We start from the raw sequence: 22,636 nt of genomic DNA on the forward strand, positions 1-22,636 counted from the left end.
ATAAATTAATAAATCTAATTTTAAAAAATTTAAAATATATTTTAAATATGAGCGCAAGTCATTTTTTTAATTTACAAGATAAAAACATAGTTTATTTCATTATTATTAAAATTTATATTTTAAAAGAAAAATAAAAAGTCTAATGAGAGATGATTGGTATACACTTATGTGTAGTGTTACATTCATCACAGGTTGTAATAAGAGATTAATCTTATCCAAAAACAGCTTTCTAAATATTCTCAATATCTTATTTAAAAAATTTTAAGTAACTAACTGTAAAAATGAAGAAAAAAAACCATGCAAAGATATTGTTTTAATTTCTAATTTTTATTTCTTAATTTCATATGAACATGAAATGTAACATTTAAGAACAGGAAATATCATATAGATAATTTGATATTTTATTATAAATTTATTTAATTATATTATGAATAATGTAATATATAAATTAATTTTTATTATAATACATAGTTAACTAGATCTATATATTAGGTTTAACAAATTTTTTTATAAATTTATATTTGACATTTTTAAATAAATATTTTTAAGATTAAATCTGGCATTTTTAGTAACTAAAATTTATAAGAAATCATATATTTATTTATATATAATTTCTTTATATTTTAGTTATATAATAAATATTTGACCTATGAAGTGTATAAACTAATATACTAGTATTATTAAAATAAAAAATTGTAAAAAAATATTGACAAACGCTCTCCTAACACGTTAAAAAATGATGCTAAATAGTTTAATTCGAAACATTATTCTGATTTAATATATAAGATAAATTATATATAGGGATTTCCCACTCAATGGTCTTTGCACGGAAAAAAATCCACACTCTAATTTATATTTATACAAAATAAGAAGTATTAAAGTAATGTTTATAATTTATAACTACTTGATTTTGTGTTCGAAAAGAAAAAAAAACTACTTGATCAAAGTTCCAAAAATTTCCCACTCAAATTTCCCGGTAAAAAAATCCGTACCTTATCCCTCTTTCATTCAAACGCAATTTTATCTATTAATCATCCATCATCACACATTTTATTTTTCGGTGTGTAATTCTTTTATTGATTTCACATAAATATGGTTAAGAGCTTGTTATGTGCAAATTATCAAATCTTAATGGCCTCGTGTGGTAACTTTCAAAGAGCTACAATCACATGGAGTTTCCTAATTGTTGTATCCTAATAGAATTCTTAATAGTAAAACAAATACCTTAAGAAAATATAATATTCATGAGATTTTGGTTGTTTAAATGTTTATTTTCTTTTGCAGCCTCCTCAAGTCCACAACTTTCCTTTCATCTACATTTATTGCTCCAAATGCCTTAGGTATCCCCGCATCTTGATCGATTTTATTTTAAGAAAATTGAAATTAAATACATTCAAATTTATACGAAATAGATAGCATAGTAAGAATTTTTTACTCAAATAATACTATTTTAAAAAATATTTACTCAAATAGTAACTGTGTAAATTTATTTCCTAGACTAGCACTATTTACTGTTCACGTTCTAGAACGGGCCAATCCAAATTAAAAAATAACACATGACGAATGGATCAGAACGGGCCGTTCCGAATTCAAAAAATGCACATAAAAAGTGGAACAAGAACGGGCCGTTCTGAATCTGGAACGGGCCGTTCTGGCCTACAGATTTAGGTTTTTTTTTTATTTTCACTTATCAATTACTAAAACTCAGAGACTACCATCAAGTGATTAAATTTATTGAATATTAACATTATAAATATAACTAAATAAATTTATTAAAATTCATTACAACAATAAAGATCAATGGTGGCGTGACCAGGAGTGTGACAATAGGAACAATTTTTTACACGATTATGTTATTCTCTAATGTCCATCTCTGTTCTAATCCTGCTGGACTTTGGTCGACTCTTGAAAGTTCTTTTGCATTCTAGATTTGGCTACAAAGTTGGAAGAAACGCAACATCTGAGAGAAGTTTGACCCGTTGAGAAATTTACAATAAGGCTAAATGAAATGTGGTATGATTGCAGCAAGTTTCAGAAAGTTCATATCCCTTGCTCGCATGACCCGCTGGGAGATTTACAGTAAGGCGTGACCAAGAGTGTGACAATAGAAATAATTTTTTACACGATTATGTTGTTCTCTAATGTCCATCTCTGTTTTAATCCTGCTGGACTTTGGCCGACCCTTGAAAGTTCTTTTGCATTCTAGATTTGGCCATAAAGTTGGAAGAAACGCAACATCCGAGAGAAGTTTGACCCGCTGAGAAATTTACAATAAGGCTAAATGAAATGTGGTATGATTGCAGCAAGTTTCAGAAAGTTCATATCCCTTGCTCGCATGACTCGCTGGGAGATTTACAGTAAGGCTAAATGTAATATGGTGTGATTGCGGCAAGTTCTAAAAAGTTCATATCCCTTGCTCGCATGTACTTGCTTCATGCTTACATGCACATCACGACTATCAAACTTACATATCTCTCATATATACCTTACAATAAGTTGCAAAAGTATACGAAGGACAGTTTGGAGAGCTCCGACAAGAAGATTATTGGCCTACTTACACTAGTCCAACTTTGTGGCCAAATCCAGAGATCAAGAGAACTTTCAAGGCTGGCCAAAGTCCAATAGGATTAAAACAGATATGGACATTACAGAACAATATAATCAGTTTCTGCCACCATTGATCTTTATTGTTGTATTGAATTTTAATAAATTTATTTAGTTATATTTATAAGGTTAATATTCAATAAATTTAATCACTTGATGGTAGTCTATGAGTTTTGGTATGTAATTGATAAGTGAAAATCAGGAAAAAAAAAAGTCTAAATCTGTAGGCCAGAACGACCCGTTCCAGATTCAAAACGGTCCGTTCTAGTTCCACTTTTTATGCGCACTTTTTTGAATCTGGAACGGCCTGTTCTGATCCATTCATCATGTGTTATTTTTTAATCTAGAACGGCCCGTTCTGGAATCAGAACGGCCCGTTCTGGAACGTGAACAGTAAACAGTGCTAGTTGGGAAAATAAATTTGCACGGTTTTTATTTGGGTAAATATATTTTAAAATAGTATTATTTGAGTAAAAAGCTCAACATAGTAAAGTCATTATCATAAAAAACAAGATTAATAAAAATATGCTTTATTCCATTACTTAAATCAAGATCTTGATTTTTTTTTTACAAAAAATTAACTACTTAATTTTCATACTAATTTCTCTCCATAATTTCACTGTTATATCTATACATAATTTAAACACAATCTTGATCATTCTTGATTGTAATTTTTTTTAAATACTGAAATATCCACCCTCTTGTACTTATTCTGAAACACAATCTTAATCAATCATTTCCTTCTTTTGGTGATGTTCTTACCGGAGATCGGTCGTGAGGGACGATCTGCTGGGCAAGATTGGTGAGCCTCCTTCGCTGGGTACGTCGGCTGTTCCAAAGTGGGGGTGGTACCTGCAAAAGAGACTCCGATGCTAAAGTTAGTCTTTGTGGGTGTATGAGTCTCGTATATGTAATGCACGTACCTTAGTGTGAATTAGGGTTTATCTGGGCCCTGGGCCTAAGGTTGATTGTGATTCGTTCAGGTAGTGGGCCTTTGTTTTGGCCGATGTCTTGTAGCGCTCATCCGATGTCGTTTAGCGCCTCAGTGCCGAGCTCAAGCTCGATTTCGCGATAGGGATAGTACACATGCCCCCGAGCTCCGAAGATCGTGGGTCGAGGAGTTAATTTCGAGTTTAGTGAAGGGTCGCGAATCTTCTTTTACGCCCCTTAGGCAGAGTGCCATGTGTCATAAAGTGTCGTCTCGTTTCTCGAAACGCATGGGCGGCGTGTTAATGGGGGGTGACGATTTACAATGATGGGATGTACTCGTCATAATGGACCTCATTTAATGCCCTGCCCGTTTTGTCATTTTCTGCCCTCGTGTCACTTCCTTCCTTATTTTGAAAACACGTTCCCCTCTCTCCTCCTTCGCGCACTTTTGCATTCTCATCCATTTTAGCTTTTTCTTTACGCTTCGCACACTTCCGGTTTCCACCATTTGAATTCTTCTCTACGCTGAGTCTCTCCTATGCGTGTTTTTGTCTCAAACTTTCACCGCCCTTACTCTTTCGTCTTCTCTGTCGCTCTAAACGTCGCTCTCAGTGCCTTCGTTGCACTGTCAATGTCCACTACTAGAAAAATTAAAATTAGAGAGGGAACAAATCCGTCACTAATCTTCATAAAATCCGTCACTAGTAAATTAGTGACGGAATTTGTGACGGAAATGATTCCGTCACAAAATTTGGTGTCACAAAATATTTAGTGACGGATTATTTTCTCCGTCACAATTAGTGACGGAATTAAGGCATCACAAACAATATAATTTCCATCACTAATTTCTAACAATAAATGTTTAGAAATTAATAAAAATCCGTCGCAATTTGTGACGCCTCTAACTCCGTCGCAATTTGTGAGGGATTAAATCCCTCGCAATTTGTGAAGGATTAAATCCCTCACAATTTGTGAGGGATTGAGAGGTATGTGAGTCCGTCACAAATTGTGATGACACAAAATCCCTCACAAATTGTGATGAACGAATCCGTCACAAACTGTGATGCCAAGTATCCGTCACAAACTGTGATGACTATAATTGACTAGAATCCGTCACAATTTGCGACGCCAGAATTCCGTCACAATTTGCGACGGATAAAATTCGTCACTGACTAGGCTGAATCCCTCACAAACTGGGTGCCTTTGATGACTAAATTTGTGATGAATAAATTTTTTAGAATTGTTTATTTTTAAATATTTTTAATAAATAAATAAAACAAAATATGTTTTTAATTATTTATAAAAATAAAACATTTTCTATAACTAGTTTGCTGTACACTTGCAATTTCTTAAACCTGTAAAATAAATGGAATTTTTTATTTTTAAATTTGTATCATTTTATACCCTTGTGCTCCCATCATGTAAAAAGACTTGCACAACAATCCAGCTTCAACTGAGATCAAAATCACCTTGAACTATATTCACAACTCATCAAACTACAGAGGAAAAAAATATAACATCGTACTATTTTACTTACAGAGAAACTTATCAATTATTCAAAATTTAAAATAAAAACAAAGTCAAAAATGAATTCTTTCCATACACAAATAGACCCTCTTCCACTTGCTAGAGAGAATAATTGACTAGGCAAATAATGAAGAAACTACAGTGATGCTCTTATATCAGCTGATGATAGAACTGCAGTTGGCATGTTCATGTCATGGTCGGTGATAAACATACTTTGTTCTGGGACCACAATGAGACCCTTTCCTCCATTCACTTCTAAGTCATGCCTACCAGATCACAAGTACAAAATGAATTAGAACCTATAATCTAAACTACATTTACAAGGAAATAGAAACATCAAACACATTAATCAGGAAAACTCTACAAGTAAAATTATAAAAAATGGAAGGCTCCTGTTTAGTCAAATACCATTAAAAAGGTTCAAGAAAATAAAGAAGAATGATAATTAATACTGTGAAATACAAACATATAGCCACAAGAAGTGATTTCAAGTGCTTATTTGGTTTACACCGCAAAAATGTTTGAGGAAATGAAAAAGTATTCTTTTTTTTTTTTCTGTTTTTTCATCGCCAATCATACATTTAATACTGCTGAAAAAGGCTTTCAAACAAGTAAGAAGAAATATCTGTATCTGTTGATAATGCTCAACATTTTGCTGAAAAGCTGAAGCACAGTTGTAGCATTGTAAAATTGCAACAGAAATTTAGATTATTGAGCAAAAGGCAAAATCATATTTTGGTCTGACATCTGCTTTAATTCTTACTTTAGCCCTCGACATTTCTTTTGTTTTCACCTTAGTCCCTGAAATTTCTACTCACTTTAATTTAGTCCCTCCACCTAGGCATCTAATAAACAAAAAACATTGTTAGAATATATAAGAAAACAACTTATCATATCTTAGATATCTTTTAGGATTAGTTTAGAATAATGAACCTGGGCTGGTGCTTTAGGTTTCATGAACAAATCAACACATTGTAATACATTTAAATACATTATAGAATATTGTACAACGAATCTTTCATTCCACATTTCAAATTGCAACTGAAGAATAAAACAATGTGGTTTTAGATGTATTCATCCCAATATATCTATCAACTCTCATATCAATCATAATGATGTCACATCATTTCTAATAGTTAGTCTTAGATAACTAGTATATTGGTAGATAGACTAAATAAAGTGAATTTATAAATGACAATAGGGTCCTGATATAGATTGTATTATTATTAGATTCTGTGAAACATACTATTTATCTATGTTTAGAATGGTGATGCACATTCAAATATTTGTATGTAGAACACACTGAGCAATCTAGAGAGAAATATAAATATATGTAAAATCGTTGTATTAAATTAAAATTAGTGACCTGGGAACCAAGCCAACATCACTAACAGGAAGATCAACTGTAGCTTCAGGAGGTTTTGAAACATTTTTTTTAGGTAAAACGAAAAGTCATCAACATAAACTAAAATGATGATACTCTTAGAATTAAACTTCTTAATAAAAAGGGAATGATCATAACAAGATTGTCTGTATCCAAGATTAAAAAGAAAAGTAGAGAGTTTAGCAAACCATTGTCTACTGGCTTGTTTCAAGCCATAGATAGACTTGTGTAATTTACAAACCATTGCAGGATCTGAAACAGCAAGTCCTTGTGGAATTTCCATGTAAACTTCCTCAGTTAAATCACCATGTAAAAAGGCATTATTGATGTCAAGTTGGTGAAGAGCCCAATTCTTAGTAGCGGCAATAGCAAGGAGTAGCCTTATAGTAGTCAATTTAGCTACCGGAGCAAAAGTGTCGAAGTAATCCAATCCTTCAGTTTGGTTATACCCTTCTGCCACTAATCTGGCCTTATATCTTTGCAAGGTCCCATCCGAATTATATTTGTTTTTGTACACCCATTTGGATCCAATAACAGACTTTCCTATGGGTAAAGGGGTTAAAGACCAAGTTTTATTCATTTTTAGTGCCGCAAGTTCATCTTGCATTGCTTTAATCCAATGAGGGAATTGAGCAGCTTGTTGATAGTTTTTGGGCTCAAGTTCAGTAGTGATGGAAAGGCTGAATTTTAAAAATTCAGGATTCAGAGAGTGATAAGATAAAACAGAGGACAAGGGATACCTTATATTGTTAGAATCATGAATTTCAGTATTTTGTAAAAGGTTGCAGTGATAATCAGTCAGGTAAGTTGGTGCTTGCTTATGCCTGGTTGATCTTCGAAGGTCAACGTTTGGAGGTGTAGGGGAACCAAGCTGGCTGTCAGAAACATCATCCTCCATAGGATAATTGTTGGGTAGGTCAATATCAATTGATAGAAAATCAAAATTCTCACTCACCTGAGAATCAACCTGTTTATTAATGTCAGGAACCTTGTGAAAAGGAAATATATTTTCATAAAAAATCACATTCCTAGAAATAAGAATCTCTAGTGGTTAAGTCTAGGGCAATGTAACCTTTCGTACCAACTTTAATTCCTAGATAGACACATTTCTTAGCTCTAGGATCTAATTTATTTCTATGTTGAGTAAGTGTAGAAACAAAACACAAGCTGCCAAAGACTTTTAGATCAAGATAAGCTGGGGTTTTTTTATTGAGTATTTCAAAAGGTGATTTGCCTTTCAGCACAGCAGTGGGTAACTTGTTTATTAGATGTATAGCATGAAGAACAGCATATGACCAGTAAACATTAGGTAGATTGGAGTGAAATAATAAAGACCTGGCCACATTTAGAATGTGTCTATGTTTCCTTTCAGCCACAGCATTTTGTTGTGGTGTTTCCACACAAGATGTTTGATGTATAATACCTTGACTGTTATAAAAATCTGGCATGCGAAATTCTATGCCATTATCAGACCTTATGATTTTAACTTTCTTTTTGTATTGAGTAAATGTTAGAGAGATAAAGTTCTGGATAAGGGTCCTGGTTTCAGATTTAGCTTTCATAAGGAAAACCCAAGTGTTTCTACTAAAATCATCCACTATAGTTAGAAAATATTTGTGGCCATGGATGGAACAAATAGAAAGGGGACCCCAAATATCCATATGTATCAAATCAAAACAAGAAGCTGTAGAGTTGATGCTAATAGGAAAAGATAACTTGCATTGTTTTGCTAAATGGCAATAGTCACAGACAAGTTTGTGATCATACTTAACATAAGGAAATTGTCCTTTTATTTGTTGTAAAACAGAATCAGATGGATGACCTAGTCTATAATGCCACAAATCAAAATTGGAATTATTCATATTGTTGTCACTGGAAGTTCTAGCAGAATTAACGATCTTATTCTCTGAAAAATTTTGCCTTTGAAGGATATACAGATTGCATTGAAGATTAGCAGGACCAATCATCAGTTTGTTGTTGTGATCCTGGATATAACAACACAGCTTGTCAAAGACAATTTTACAATTGAAGTTTTTAACAATTTTACCAACAGATATAATATTGTAGTTAAAATCAGGGATGTATAAGACATCTTGTAAAAAAAATCTGCCAGAGAAAGCAACAGTACCAGAAATCTGTGTTTGAGTAATGAATCCATTTGGTAATTTAATTCTTATAGGCTCAATGGTGTTATAAGAATCATAGCAAGAAAGTGAGTTGGATACATGGTCAGTGGCGCCACTGTCCAGTATCCAAACATTATCAGGTAGTTTTTGCTCTTTTTGGGTAGATAAGATATTACCTGGATGTTGTTGGAGATTGTCTACAGCATGAGTTTCTCCACTTACATTTGATCCCTTGAGTATCTCCATGAGTTGATTATATTGTTCAGTTGTAATGGTACTGCTTACCTCAGTGTATTCCTTTCCAGTAATTTTGTGATCACTGCCTTCAACAGTGTTAGGTGAGGTAGAGGAATCTGAGGTGTAGGAGTTCACAGTTGATGTTTGTCTTTTATCTTTGAAATTGAAATTCAGAGGAAATCCATGTTTGAAATAACACGTCTCCACTGTGTGCCTTTCTTTTCCACAAAATGTGCAGATTTTTTGTGGTTGGTTGCTAAAATTCCTTTGATTAAATCTTCCTCTTCCGGATGAGGATCCATTTCTTCCTCCAAAAGATTGTTTATTGTTTGTTATGCTTGCCACCAGATTGACTTCCTGAAGCAAGTTCCCTAAGACCTGCCTTTCTTGTTGCAAAACAAGAGAGAAAACTTTGTTAATGTTAGGTAAAGGGTCCATCATTAGTACCTGGGATCTGACAGTGTTGTAGGAGTCATTCAAGCCTTTGAGGAAGCAGATGACATATTCAGTTTCCTTGTAATTTCTCACAGTTTTCACTAGGTCACAGGTGCATTTTACTGTGCAGGAGCATGCTGGGATGGGCCTCAGGATTTCTAACTCTTCCCATAGAGTTTTTAAATCTGTATGATAAGTGGAAATAGTTCTTTCTCCTTGTTTGATGGAGTGAATTTCCTGTAGGAGGTCAGACATCCTGAAATGGTCTCCTTTCGAGAATCTGTCTCTCAAATCCTTCCATAAGTCCTCTGCATTGTCAATATATACAATGCTTTGTGCAATCTGCAAAGAAACAGATCGAGTTATCCAAGAAATGACCATAGTATTGCACCTTATCCAAACATCATGCAAGAAGTCATTGGCTGGTGGTTCTTTGATCGTTCCATCTACAAATTTGTATTTGTTTCTTGATTGAAGTCCTCTCTTCATTAACTTGCTCCAAGAATGGTAATTTGGGCCATCAAGAACAGGGGAAACAGTGAGGGTGTTGATATTTTCACCCGGATGAAGGTAGTAGGGGCTGTTGGGATTCTGTGACTCATCTCCTTTCTTGATGTTGGTTTGTTTTGAAGAACTTTCTTCTTCAGCCATGTTGGATCAGAGTGTGGCACGACGGAGCTTTCCTTGAGATCGCTCTTGATACCATAAAACGAAAAGGGAGTGGAGGAGAAAAAGTATGTCTGAATAAAATGATTCTCTATATATCAAATAGCAAGCCTCTACACACTTATATATAATAAGAGTCAGCCAAAATAAGTCTCAAACGGATTAACAGAAAACTAACTAACAACTGCTCTTATTCTCTAATATTAGGCAAAGGCTTTATTCGGATTTTGCGCTCATCTATGACAGTCTCACCATTCTCATCCCCAACATCCGCAGGAAGCTTTGACAGAGCCATCTCCTCCTCTTGTTTATCCCGAGGGAAGTAGAGTGGAAGCAACCTACATCAAGATTATATAAAAGGTAACGGTGAATAATTAAGTCCAAATTTGAAATGAAAATAAAACAAATTTACTTTTGACTTGGTTTATTTCATATAAAGCACTGCAGATGTCAATAACAAAAACAAATTACCTTTTATATATTTCGGTATCAGTTGTGCTGATAGTGCAAAAGACAACAGCCGTTATATTGTCTTTTTGCTTCTCGAGAAACCGCCGCACAGTTCCTGAATAAAAAGACCTTAGAAGAAAATATAAAAGAATACAAAGTGTAGAAACGTAATAATAATATATTATCCATCAGACATCAGAAAACATTTACACCATAGAAAAATATTCACGATGTCTACACTAAATGCACTCAGTATGGGCATGAATAAGAATCCCGATGTTATGTTTGGATATCTAGTGATGATTGGGAAGAAATGAGCACTCAGCAGCAGATTCTTCCTCTCCCCTTCCCCCAATGATTGATTTCCTTTCTATATTTAAGACAAAGTTAGCTCCTTATTTTTTCTTGTTTTTGGCACTAAAGGCTGCTAATTTCTGTATGGATGGAACAGTAATAAAATAATTTATAACCAAAAGAAGGGCAAGTTAATTCCTGAGATTGTCAGACATAGTTAACCTGCTTAATTGATTTGGTCAGAATAAACATCACACTAATCAACATATAAATTGCAAAATATGAGGTAAAAAACTCACTTATAGCTACATGTGCAGCTAGCTCACGGGGATAGTTCTTTGTCTCGGTATAAATACAGCCCATAGCAATGCTGATGAATATATGCCAACAAAAAACAAGTTTTAGATCTATAAAGTTGCACAGGAGATGCCCTAACAAACTGTTTCAAGAAAATAACTTTATCACATTTGAAACTAAAACCTTTTAAGCCCAGCCATTCTCAATTAAGAGTTCTAAGCAAGAACGATAGCAATGGCTTAACGCATTTTCTGCAGCAGTGTGGTACTTCACAGCATACTTTGGGCCAACAATATGGATAACTTTCCTACCAGAAATTTATTGAAGGCATAAATATGGGTCAGCAACTAAGAAAGGCTTAAAGGCATATTAATACAAATCTAACTTTTACCCAAGAGAATTACATGTGAGACGTGACTAAGGAAGCAATATAGATCAGCAACAAAGGGGTAGAAGACCAGAATACATTAACATAACTTGTTTTTGTGCAGCATGACATATGAATTAATGATCTCAAACCGAAACATAGAAAAGAGAAAACATGCTGTTTACAATTGTCCAATTATACACACACATCTACATTTGTGTATAATATACAAATCCCATGCCGATACAACTATAACTCAAAAGGGATCAAAGTTAGCATGAGAATGCACCTTTGCATCAAATATCAATGCAACAACACTGACTAAAAGACACTCTAGGTATCTTTTCTCCTAGAAAGGAGGCAAAAAAATAAACCATGATTCACTACAAGAAAAATGATAAATTGCGACGGACAAATTGCGACGGTTATCTAGAAACCGTCGTCGCTTTAATATTGCGACCCTTCATACGACAGTTTTTCAAAACCGTCGCAAAATTGTTCAACATTGCGATGGTTTATCGTAAACCGTCGCAAAATTTGTAGAACATTGCGACGGTTTATGATAAACCGTCGCAATTTGCGACGGTTTATCAAAAACCGTCGCAAAATTGTTTAACATTGCGACGGTTTATCGTAAACCGTCGCAAAATTTGTTGAACATTGCGACGGTTTATGATAAACCGTCGCAAATTTTTTTTAACATTGAGACAGTTAGTCATAAACCGTCGCAAAATTTTCAGCATTGCGACGGTTTACTATAAACCGTCGCAATCTACAAGACAATTTTTTTATTAAAATTAAATTTTTTTTTGAAGTATTATGTATATTATCTTAATAAACTTATATTTTATTAACAATTTTATATATACTTCCTTTAAACATGAGGTACACAATTTTTTTTTCTTTATATAATTTCAAAATTGTGACTAGAATATAAATTTATCTTTCAACAAACTTATGAATTTATCTTGTATGTAAGATGTGTTAGAGTATATAAATAAATATAATTATCATTTTATAACTTAATTTTTGAGTTATAAGATCACATATTATAGAATAATTTACAATGTTAAATTTTATAAATTTTATTTTAAATTCCATCTTTTTAACACTATTAAAAATATAAAAATAAATATGTTAAATTTTATAAAAATCCAGTTTAATTTATTTATGATATAAATATGTTTTTAATATCTAATATATATTTTTAAATGATAATTTATTTTAAAATATATCTTATAATAACAATTCTAAATAGAACATAAATCTTCTGATTTTTCTTATTTTGATTTTTTTAATCAATATATACAATTTTACTATTTTGCTTTTTTCAATCAACGTATACAATAAATAAAAAACACAAAAGAGAAACATGCATGGTACAAATTTTATTTTATCAAAAAATTATTTATTTTAATATATTACATTATATATATGAATATTAAGACATATATATACATATATATATCAATATATATTATAATTAAACTTTTTAAAAAATTAATTCATTATTAAGAAATTTTTTTTATCACATGAGAATTAATTTCTTTCAAAAATTTGACAGATATCAAATAAATAAACATTTTTTCTGAATCTATATTTTATTTTATTAGAATATAATTTTTTTAAAAAAATATATTATTTTTTAGATAAAAAATTATGTATATGTCAAATAGTAGTGGGGGCAAGTGCCCCACTATTCCAAACGCACATCCGTCCTTGTATATATATATATATATATAATATAGGGGGTTATAATTATATCGGTGTAATTTTCACTAAGTATTATGCCGCTCAATAACTTTATATTAAATGTGAATTTTGTAAATCCAACCGTTAAATTGAAAGTTCATATCACTTTATAATTGTATATCAAATTTTGTTAAAATTGAACAACTAAAAGGTAATCAAAGTGTTTATATTTTAGTGTATTTTGAAATGAAAATATTATGATATAATTAGATAAGATTTTAAGTTAGTATTTTATTAATGGTTGGTAATTAAAAAATAAAACAAGGATAAATACATTTTTTGAATATTATATGTTTGATTTAAGATAGCTTACAAAATAACTCTTGGTAAAGTTATTCCGCTCAATAACTCATGGTGTGTGTTGAATTTCATCGATCCAATTAATTGTTAATTTAAAAGTTATTAAATTTTACTAATAATTAATATAAAAAAGTTAATTAGTTTTGGAATAAATTATTTGCTAATTAACAATATAATTGACACATTAATTATTTTAAATTATTTAACTAAAATCTTATTGACAATTTACTATATGATCTTAATATTTTTGTATAACTAATATTTGGTTTTAAATTTGATATGAGAATATTATATATAATTAGATAAGATTTTAAGTTAGCATTTTATTAATAGTTGATAATTAAAAAATAAAACAAGGATAAATACATTTTTTGAATTTTATATGTTTGATTTAAGGTAAATAAATATATTAAATTAATTAATAATTATTTAAAATATTAAAACTTAATTTATAAGTATGTAATAAATAAATATTTATAATTCATAAATTATATTATTATTATAAATTATAAAATTAAATAATTTAAATTAAAATTTTAAATAGAAATAAGTAGATGTTAATTATAAAAGTAAGTACATATAAATAAAGAATAACTAAATATATTATTATTATTATTATTCTTAATATAAAATTATTATATATTATTATTATAGTACAAATATGAGATTATATATTTGAGGATGACTTAAATGAATTAATTTGTACAAGTTATACTGACAACATACATATACATTTCGGTAGCCTACTCATCAGAACTTCACAGTTAAGCGTGCTTGACCTGGAGTAGTACAGGGATGGGTGACCTTCTGGGAAGTTTCCCATAAATTGCACAAGTAAGGATAAAACACGCTAAATAGTGAAATATCGTGAAATAGAACCCTTGAGAGACCAAATATGAGAATTGTTACATTAATAAATTTATTAAAATTTAAAAAAATTATAATTTTCGATGGGTAAAAAAAGGGTCGTAATATTAATTTAGAGGCAGTTGGTGCGACAGTTGATGAAAGGGTCGCAATGTTAATATAGAGGCAGTTGGTGCGACAGTTGATGAAAGGGTCGCAATTTCAAGTTTGCGACAGTTTGTGCAACGGTTCTGATAACCGTCGCAAAATTGCCTGGTGACGGACAATTCTGCGACGGTTCCCAAACCGTCGCAATGTTGTCTTTGCGGCAGTTCTAACCGTCGCAATGTAGGCCATATAACCGTCGCAAAATCGTCATTTTCTTGTAGTGATTGCATAGTGACAGGGGGGAATATACAAACCTTGTAGGAAGGTCATAGGCATTGGTAACTTTGGCCATCCCTGTTCTACATCCACCCTGTCAACAATAAAGATATGTGATATCAATTTTATCATCATATTCATATTTCATTTCCAGAAAGCTACTTTTCCTGGCATGACATTCTATGAATTGTTGAAACACAATAATGATACAATGCTGACATCTTAGCTCAATCTCCCAGCCAAACTATTATCTCTCACAAGAAATCCAAACCTTTATTGAAGATATAGTTAGTAATCACTAAATTAATAATTTCAAATGTTATCAATATGATACATCAAACACATAACAATACATCTTTGCAGAAGCAATTTATAACTATACCAAAGTTGCACATTCTTCTGCAAGACCAGGTCCAGCTGCAGCATGCAACCCAGGGCTGCTGTGTGCTTCGTCCAAGATCTGAAGACAATAAATAAAGCAAGCTAAGAAATATGAGACTATTAGATCCATTAAATTTATTGGAGGTCTAGTTCTAGCCTGTTATGTAGTATCATTGTATTACATAATCACAATTGACTACGGTGCAAAATAATTGTAGAAATTGAGAGAATTTATATGTAACTCAATTTCGAATATCACAGTAGCTGCAGGAGAGCAACAAGACAACAAGTAGAAAGAAAAAAATAAGAATCATGGAGATGACGACATCATCACAATAAATTTCTAGGTTTTAATTTTCATGGAACCTGGAAGCAAAATTGCAATGGGAAAAGTCAAGAAGTATGGTACTACTTCAATACCATGTTGAAACTTTAGGTAGGGAAGGATGAAAAGCTAGATTTGAAATTGATATTGACTTGATGTAATAAAAAAGACAAAGCATTAGCCCCTATTTATTATAAGACTCCTGGTTTTACTAAAATAAGCAAGAGAAATATAATAAAAAGTGGAAACCAATCCTAAGAATGAAGATTAAAGCCATTCACTATCGCATAAAAGAATGAAGAAAGAAAAACAGTACAAAAATTAAAACGATCTGAAGCAGATTAAAGGCATTCACATTGCAACAAAGGTCATCAGGTTGAGGTTGAGCTGTAACTTAAAAGCAGCAATAAAAAATTATTAATTTATCAAAAAAGCTCACTGTCAATTTAGGTTATACACATATAAGTAAATAAAATTAAGTTCCTTCACACGGTTCTATTTCCTGTTTTGCTTGCACTACACAAAAGTTGCAGTGCAAACATGGAAAACATGACTACATTTACTAACTTTGCAATTACCAAATCAATAAAAGCTAAACCAAACTACAGAAATATATAAAGAAAAATTAAACTCCAATACTAAACCAACACCCACACCCAAAACTTACTGCACAACCAACACCCAAAACAGATCAGAGACCACAAAAACTAGATTACACCACTTCCACTGAATACATTCCATTAAACAATTAAAAGCACTGCATTCACAGTGAAACGCGCGAACAAGCGAAGATATGCAACCGGAGACAGGTATAAAACGAGAGAACGGAGGCAGCGCGTACCTTTTGGTTTTGCCAACGTTGAGGAACTCGTGCAGGCCTTCGAGGGAGAGCTCCTTAGCGCCGTTGGCGGCGATGGCAATGGCACAGTTGAGCAACGGCAGCGCCCAACGGATGAAGCGGTCCACGAGCATGAGGTGGTTCTGTCTGCCACTGGGGACGGAAGCGATGACGGGGCATAGAGCGCCGTAGGCTGTGACGGTGGCTTGGCGCACCTCGTAGCATCTGCATTGAAATGGAAGAGGTTAGTAGAGAATAGCGAATTAAGTTAAAAATGGAAGCGAGAATGAAGTGAAGATGCAACAACAATGGCGCAGCGGAAGGGATGGAATGTGAAGGATGGACGAAACCCTAGCAACAATGGCGCAGTGGAAGGGATGGAATGTGAAGAGACAGAGAATGTGTGAAGAGGGCTCCCTTCTACCCTCTTTTAGGGTTTCTTAAATTACCCTTTTGCCCTTCTAGAAGGCTTGGGTCAAATTGGGCCCAAACTGATTTGAACATTGCAAAACAAGGCCCAAAACGTTTCCAGATTCCGTGGGTCATTTTCGGGCTCCATTTTGACCATCTTAGGCTTCGAATTAGGAGATGCACATTAGTGAGACATTTGTAGCTTTTTCGCTTAGCTTTCCAACGCCACCAAGATTGCTCAATTAGGAGTCCTGTAGCTCCAGATATGGCCAAAAAACCGAGCGAAGGTCAAACTGCCCAGAAATTTGATTAATTTTACAATTAGGCCCATAATTCAAATGACAATTAGCAAACATGATAAAACCACGAAATTAACCCTAAATGTGAGAAGTAATCAATGCCATAATGATATGAATTGAAGTACTAAATTACGGCTCATCAATCAGTTTATAAGAAAAAAGACTACAAATTTTAGTTCCTAGCCAATCAAACCATCTTGAAATCAATTTTCTTTCCACCCTAATAGTCACAACTGCACTAATAAGCTTTAAAATTAAAAATTATGAAATTAGAAAGATATTTTTCAATAAATTACTAAATTAGTTAATTATTATTTATTTTATATTTGTGGACATTATCTTTTTATAGTTATTTTAATGACTTTTATAGAATGTTTTAAAGGTTTTTAATAATTATTACTATTTTAATAATGAATATTTATGAAAATTAATTTTTGTAATATTTTGATTTTTAAGTAGCTCAAAACGGGCCGTTCTTCATATTTTTTCCCCCTTATTTCACTTATATATTTTATCTTATATCTTCATATTTTTAATTATTGAATATTCAAAAATAATTTAAAAATTATTAAATATTATCTAAATTAATTTTTAAAATTATTAAATATTTAAAAATTGGTTAACATTTTTTTTATAAAATTTTATTTAAAAATCTCAACATATAAATATATTTTTAAAAGCAATTTTATCATGATAGAATCAAATTATCATATCCAAATTAACAATTTAAAATTTAAAAAAAAATTGAATTAACTTATCCAAACAAAATATTTTAACAATGATAGAAATTGAAATCAAAGTAATTCAAATACCAAGAATTTCAAATTCCTTGAATTTGTAAAATTACTCATCCAAACACACCATAAGGGAATGCAATTGTAAGAGACAATTATATATGAGTAAGATATTTATTGTATGGATTAGAGTACTCTGTGGGTTCGTAAGAGAACCCTGAGAGAAACAAATAAACTATGCAAGTTTATATTTTGCTTTTTGATTGTTCTGTTGTATTCTTTATTGCGTGAGATGTATGAATATCTATTTAATTCCACAAATACATGAGTTTTGATTTGAATTAAACATGTTTGGTATTTCAATTATGAAAAAGATTATGTCATTCAATTTTTGTTATTTGTGTTATGGTATGTGGGGTAGAGGGTGTCACACAAATGATATATATTTATTATTAATAAATACATAATATATATATATATATATATATTATATTTTTATAATATTATTCATAAATTAATATCAATAATATTATTAGTATATTTATACATAAACTAATAATTTGATAAATATAACTTATTATATATTAATATACTTTTACAAAAATATAAATATACATATCTTATCTACTATATTTATATTTTTGTAAAAGTATATTAATATATACTAAGTTATATTTATCAAATTATCAATTTATCTATAAATATACTAAAAATATTATTGATATTAATTTATTAGCAATATTAAATTATTAATAATATATAAATTTTATTTATTTAGTAATAATAAATATATATCATTTGTTACATTAATAAAAATTATAGTATATGTTAACTTAAATAAGCAAATAATGATATAATTTTAAATTATTATATATATATATATATTAAAATTTTAAAATTATTAAATTTTTAATGAGAGAGATTCAAATTGCACAATTATGATTTTTGAGAGACTAAAATTGTTCAATTAAAAATTAAAGGACTAAATTGCACAATTACAATTCTTTAGGGACTAAAATTATCCAATTAAAATCTTAGGGATCAAAATTGCACAATTACAATACTTGAGGGATCAAAAATGTAATTAAGCCAAAATTAAATTAATATTTTTTTTTTATTTTCACAAGTTTTTTTTAAAATATTTTTAATGAATGTCTTAGTTTCTTATGTTCAAAATTGACAATTTTTTATTTAATTAAATGAATTTCATAATTTTTTCAGTCCTTTAATGAAATAAAATATTTTTAATTTTATTATTTTTTTAAAAAAATTAACATATTTTCTTTAATTATGCATAATTCTTAAATATAAAAGTTTCATAAATAAAAATTTAATATTTTGAGAGGGAACAATTTGTCACAAATTTTTTCACAAAATATTTTAACCTATTTGTGACGGAATTTTGAGAGGAAAAAATCCGTCACTAAATTTTTTCATTTTAGTGACGAAATTTGTGACGAATTTTTTAGAGACGAAGTTCATTCTGTCACAAAATCCGTCACAAACATTTTTTTTTATTTAGTGATGAAATTTGTGACGGAATTTTAGAGACGAAAATTTTTCTGTCACAAAATCCGTCACAAATATTTTTTTTTTGATTCAGTGACGAAATTTGTGACGGATTTTTAGAGACGGAATATATTCCGTCACAAAATCCGTCACAAAAGTCAATAAATTCTTGTCCGTCACAAAACTTAAAATTCCCTCACAAAATGCGTCACTATTAGCGATGCTATTTTTTTCGTCACAAAATTCGTCACAAATATTAATTTTTCTAGTAGTGGTCGTTGTTTTTTCTCTTCAAGGGTTGCTTGTAGCAGGTACCCCTCATTGCCTCCGTCTTCATTTTCCCCCCTTTTCTAGTTTCCTTCATGTAAAGGCAAGGCACGCGGCAAGGCGGCAGCCGGCGAGACGGTCGTTGCTGAAAAGAAGAGGGGTAGGAATAACCCTAAGGATTCTCACTCCGCCATTTCTGTCCCAGGTTACGAGTAGGTCAGGGGGGATGTTAGGGAGTTTAAGAGCGTGTTCAGGTCGTTCCTTGACGTAAATGCGATGTGGAAATTGCTTAGAATGTGTAAGTCGTCCATCTCTAACTCATCCGGGTTGAGCCCTGCCAACCCGATGAGCGTGTCTATATGGCGGGTACTCCGAATACCCCCTTCTTCTATATGTATCAATGTTTTTTCAGAGATTTGGGTGTGTATTTACCCTTTATGCAGTTTGGGTGTGACTTTTTGAATTTTGTCAATCTGGCCCCCTACCAACTGCACCCCAATAGTTGGGGTTTTTTGAGAGTTTTTCAAGTTTTGTGCTCAGCCTTGGGGATAGGGGTGTCGTTGCTTATTTTTCTTCATTTTTACCAACTCAAATTGGGCGAACCTCCCTCGGGTTGGGTGTCTCTAAGTGGGAGTAAGGTTGGGGGGTTGTTCCAGCTTTATTCCTAGTCGTATAAGAGCTTCAAGAAGGAGTTCTTCCAAGTTCAGCCTGCTGAGACCGACCCGATGGTCGATGAAGTCTTCCACTTTGGAGGTCTGGCGAGGTTTCCCCTCTTCTAGTAGCAGAATCCGATCAAATTTAATGGGTCAAGCAACCTTCAACTGTTGGATTCCAATACTACTACCATCGCCGACTTGGCCGCGCTTCCTCGCCCCTTCGACTGCAAGCTCGTCCTCTCGCTTGCTAACTTGGCAAATTAGGAGAGGGGTTTGGAGAGTGAGTACCTCGTCATTCTTATTGTTAGATTCTCTGTCTTTGTTCACCTTCTTATGTGTTGGACTCTTTGTGTTTGCAGGTCTAATGGGAAAAAGCAAATGGCGCGAGCTAAAGGCTCGTTACAACACGGAGGAGCTCGAGGTTCCCAAGCCCGGCGAGGAGGAGGTTGCTCCCCTGGAGACTCGCCGAAAGAGGAAAAAGGGAGAGAAGAGGGTCGGTGAGACCTCGGCCCCTCTCGATCTCAAAGAGGTGACCTCGAGGGCTGCCAATGCCAACCCGATCGATCTCACCGGGAGCCCTCCACCTGTGGGGTCGAGGGAGCCCGCGGCAGAGGTTGCTCTTGAGACATAGGTTTGTGCCTTTACCTTATGATTTTTCATCTATGTTGTGTGATGTTCCTGCTTTGTAACTTAGAAAAAATTTTGTGTTTCGCGCAGGTGGGTTCGACGCCTACCCCCGTCGAAGCTCGTGGGAAGTCACCGAGCTCTGGGGTGCCAACACTAACTTCTCCTGCTGCTGTGCAGGTGGGTCCGACGCCTACCTCTACCGAGGCTCACGGAAAGGGGACGAGTTCTGAGGCGCCAACGCTGACTCTTGCTGCTACTACTATGCCTTCTCATGGTGGCGTCCCGAGGCAAAGTGTATTGTTCAACGCTTCAATGTCACCCGTCCCATGGCCAGGTTAGACCATGTGAGTGTGTCTCCGGACATAACGTCGCTGTGGAGTTCTAAGGTGACCACGGAGTCATTTTTTAAGGAGGACTCGACCTTTATTGCTGACAAAGCCATGATAGAGAAAGTTGGTCTAGTGATGGACTAGACTCTGCGGAAGTCTTTATGCAAAGGTCGATCGCCATTGTGGACCACTGGAAAAGTAAGTGGTCGAGGCTTCAGGGCGAGCTGGAGAGCGCGTGGAGCCGAGTTCTGCCCTTGGAGGAGGAGAACCAGGCTTTGAAGGCCACGCTAGAGGCTGCAAAGAAAAATGAAGCTGAGCTTCAGGCTTCGAGGAGAGATCTTTCCAAGACTCATAAGACTTTGGAAGTTGCTCTGAGGGCCAATGAGGCATATGCTGCCCAGGTTGGCAACTTGTAAGAGGTTTCCAAGGTCTGCAAAGCCGAGGTGAAGACTTCGCAGGGTTAGGTTCTAATCTTAGAGGAGGAGAACGCGGCATTGCAGGCTGACCTGAGGGAGGCTACCGAGAAGTGTCTCTATGACGAGATGCTTCTAGTCGACAAGGAGGAGGAGGTTGGCGCCTTAAAGGCTGACCTTGATGCGATGGCTGCGGCGAGGGTAGGCTTGGAGAAGAATCTCGTCGAGACTGAGCTGGGTGTTTTGATGGAGCACAAGAGGAGGTTTGCCAAGGCAGTTTGCCAGGCTAGGCTACTTGTGCCAGGGGTCGACCTCTCTACTATGCACATAGAGAAGGATGTGCGGGGTGGACAGCTGGTGAATGAGGATGACTTGTCCGAGAGCACAAGTGATAACACTACCCCCTACGCCTCTTCCTTTGGTTTCCCTGTACTTAATTTATTTACAATTTTTGTGTATGAACTCTCTTTTTGAACTTCACTTGTGTTTGCATTTATTCAGCACTGATTTTGCACTTTTTAAAGTTTCTTGTTTGACTCGAATCCGTTTCAAGGTTCAAATTTGACCTTTGATTTTATTCTAAGAATCGAATCCAGTTTTAGACTCATTTTTGACCTGTTTTTGAGGTCCGAACTTGGCCTGTATTTTGCGTTTCTTTGAGGTTTAAAGCTTGACCTTTAGTTTTCATTTTGAGGTTTAAAGCTTGACCTTTAGCTTAATATAATATGCCCAAAGTTCTGAATATGTGACCTTGGTTTAAAATGAATCGTGCTAAGGTTCAAATTCGACATTGGCTTAATATAATTCGTGCCAAGGTTCGAATTTGACCTTGGCTTAATATAATTCGTGCCAAGGTTTGAATTTGACCTTGACATAATTCGTGCCAAGGTTCGAATTCCACCTTGGCTTAACATAATTCATGTCAAAACAGCGTAAAAATTGAGGGGATATGAGTAAAATCAGTCATTTTTATTAATGATGTGGGTGTGCCTCGTTAAAAACCCTATCATCCAAAACCCATTTTTCTGTTTTTTGGGACAAAAAGACTGAGTAGGGAAAAGAGTGCGCAACCTATTTGTACAATTCAACTGAAGTAAAACTTGAGATGAGTGGTATTCCAAGTTCGCGAGATGGTCTTGCCGCTGAGCTCTTCTAGTCATTATGCTTCATTTTCTAAGTCTTCTGTAACTCGGAACGGGCCATCCCAATTAGGTGCGAGTTTCCCTACTGATGGGTCTCTTCTTGCTT

Source organism: Cajanus cajan, chromosome 3, assembly GCF_000230855.2.
Source record: "Cajanus cajan strain Asha chromosome 3, NIPB_CcT2T_4, whole genome shotgun sequence".
NCBI classification, from domain to species: domain Eukaryota; kingdom Viridiplantae; phylum Streptophyta; class Magnoliopsida; order Fabales; family Fabaceae; genus Cajanus; species Cajanus cajan.